At 36.9% G+C, this 2,773-nt stretch overlaps 1 pseudogene; it reads right to left on the bottom strand.

The window, feature by feature from the left end:
* Positions 1-1,155: 1,155 nt before the first annotated feature.
* On the bottom strand, positions 1,156-2,193 carry LOC128644228 (chromodomain-helicase-DNA-binding protein 3-like; annotated as a pseudogene).
* Positions 2,194-2,773: the final 580 nt, after the last annotated feature.

Below are 2,773 nucleotides of genomic sequence, written 5' to 3'. Positions count from 1 at the left end.
TATGATTAAATACAATCCACAACAAACAATAGCCTTACTTTTTGTCACTAGTATATCCATCCACTACCTGAGTTCCCAAGGTGGTCATAATGGGCTAGTATTTATAATGATTATCCTTGATAAAGCAGTGATCACAGAAAATCACCGTAGAATGTCTGCTCTCTAACTTGCTGGTAAATAGATAACTCATGACAAACTACAAGTAAATAGGAATTAAAGGGATACTAAACACAATTTTTCTTTCATTCAGATAGAGCATGTAATTTTAAGAAACTTTCTAATTTACTCCTATTATCAATTTTTCTTTGTTCTCTTGCTATCTTTATTTGAAAAAGCAGGAATCTAAGCTAAGGAGCCGGACCATTTTTGGTTCAGAACATGGGTTGTCCTTGCTGATTGGTGGCTAAATGTACCCACCGATCAGCAAGCGCTATCCATGGTGCTGAACTCAAAATGGCCCGGCTCCTTAGCTTAGATTCCTGCTTTTTCAAATAAAGATAGCAAGAGTACAAAAAATGATAATAGGAGTAAATTGTAAAGTTGCTTACAATTGCATGCTCAATTTGAATGATGAAAGAAAAAAAATGTGTTTAGTATCCCTTGAAGTTAGGCTAACATATTGATTTTTATATGCTTAAAACTGAAATCCTGTAGTCCCTGAAAGATGTCTCTTTCCTGAGTTTTTTCGATGGGAAACAACAAGCAGGCATTTCAAGGTTAAGCCAACTTTCCCAGTGAATTCCTAAAGTATTTCAGACTCATGTGATAAGTTTCTATCTCACAGTCATTGTGAGCTTTGCCTCGCTGTCAAATAAGCCCATAGGCAGGTCCTTTTGCATAAGGTGATAGAAACTCAGGAAGTTGGTCAATGTCCCAAGGTTTGTTTAGAACTGCCAATAATTATAAGGTTTCACGAGTGTAGGAAATAATACTTTCATGTAATCACTATGTGACAATGACAATTTATTACCTTATAAATTGTTCTGTCATAAATTCTACCACTCATAAATAAATATCCTGACGTTATTTTTCACATTCACATAATAGTTATCAATGGCCTCCATAGTCACTCTGAACAAATCACAATGATAGATGAAACGTAAATCTGGAATCATGGGTATACAAAATTTGCTTTTTGGCAATAGAATTACATACTGAGCTGCCAGCCTTGCGTTTCACACCTCCCAGTTTGATCTTCAAAGGTGCCATTTTCTTGTTAGCATTTTTTTTTGGTACAGGAGTCCTTGGGCCCTTCATCTGCTTTTTATGACCAGGACCTACAAATAAAATAAAAGTGAGAAATGCTGCAAAATGGTGCAAAATGGATATAGCATCGATGACCTGTCACTATCTGTATTGTTTGACAATTAGATGCCTTTCACAACTTGAAGCTAAATAATGTGATGATGTTCTTTAGATCCATAGGAGAAAAGATGCAAGATTCACCTTTGCCTTCCTTTGTTTTTGCTCTACGCATAGGTGCACCTTGGGTTACGCTTGTAGAAGATGGGAGAGTAACAGCTGTCACTTGTTCAGCCACTGCAGCGCTGCCGCTGCAGCAACTGCTGCCACAGCTGCTGGGGAAGACTTGAAGGGGTTGTTGGTACTAAATTCCCGCCACTTGGCACCTAGAATCGTCATCATTTTAGACATTGGGATCTTTGGGTTTTTCTTGGCAATGAGAGGTCTGTGGGGATACAGTGATAAAATGACAGTGCTATTAAACAAACTCTTATCTTAACATTAGATTCTTTTACCACAAAGACTAATATGGAACAAAGGACAATGATATTAATTCACCTCATGAACTGGCTGAAAGCCTTGTAATTGGTCAAAGTATGATAATCATCATCTGTAAAGACATGATCTACGTCCTCTAATCCCCAGCTTGATAGCAACATTGCAGAAGACTTCTGCTCCACCTGTTGGTATGAAGCAAAATTCCATAAACAATCAACATGCAGAATTCCAGGCAGTCTCTCTTCACTTTCTATGACCAGCAGATGACTCAATCTGGTGAAAAGACAGTACACAAACCTTGCGTTCTTCTCCTGACTCTTCATCTTTTTTCCGTTTTTTGCTCTTCTTTTCTTTGTGTTTCTTTTTTCTCTTCTTTCCTCCCCGCTCTGACTCACTGTCTTGTGAAGCCTGATCTCCAAAGCTTCCATCCCAATGCAGATCCTCATCGCTATCCTGAAGGAAATTAAGAAACATGAATAATAAAAAAATATATATATTGGAAAAAATTGAAAAAAAAGTCTAATAAGAGAAAAATCAATAAATTGCTATATTTGAAAAACAAAGATGGAAAAAAAAAGAAAGAGTACAGGGATTTTAAAGAGAGAGAATGGAAAAAGAGAACAGAGGTGAGAGCATCGAAAGGGAAATAACAAGCAAGAAAGGTCTGATTTCCCTTAAAGAAAGAGAGCAGAAAAAGGCAAGATGAAGCATAGGAAGAAAATAAGAAAAGGAAAATACTGAAACAAGCAGGAAATGAACCAACAAGACTGAAAAGAATGTAGGGTTGCATCCGTTTGTTAGTAGTAAATGTAGGATGCATGTCAAGTTTTTATTATGGTATATTTATTATGTGTGTTATAGATAGGTCTGTTTACAATGAGAGCATTCCTAATGGTAAGGCTGGTATAGCAAAGGGTCATTCACCATTTATCGTCAAGGGTTAGAGACTGAATACAACTAATCAACTCGCCTGTTCTCACACCAGAATGTTCTTACAATATGATCTGTATTCGGCCCTCTAGATAAACAATGG

This window comes from Bombina bombina, unplaced genomic scaffold (assembly GCF_027579735.1).
Source record: "Bombina bombina isolate aBomBom1 unplaced genomic scaffold, aBomBom1.pri scaffold_1521, whole genome shotgun sequence".
In the NCBI taxonomy this organism is placed as follows: domain Eukaryota; kingdom Metazoa; phylum Chordata; class Amphibia; order Anura; family Bombinatoridae; genus Bombina; species Bombina bombina.
The sequence above is the reverse complement of the archived record's forward strand: the minus strand, read 5'-3'. Positions and strand labels throughout refer to the sequence as shown.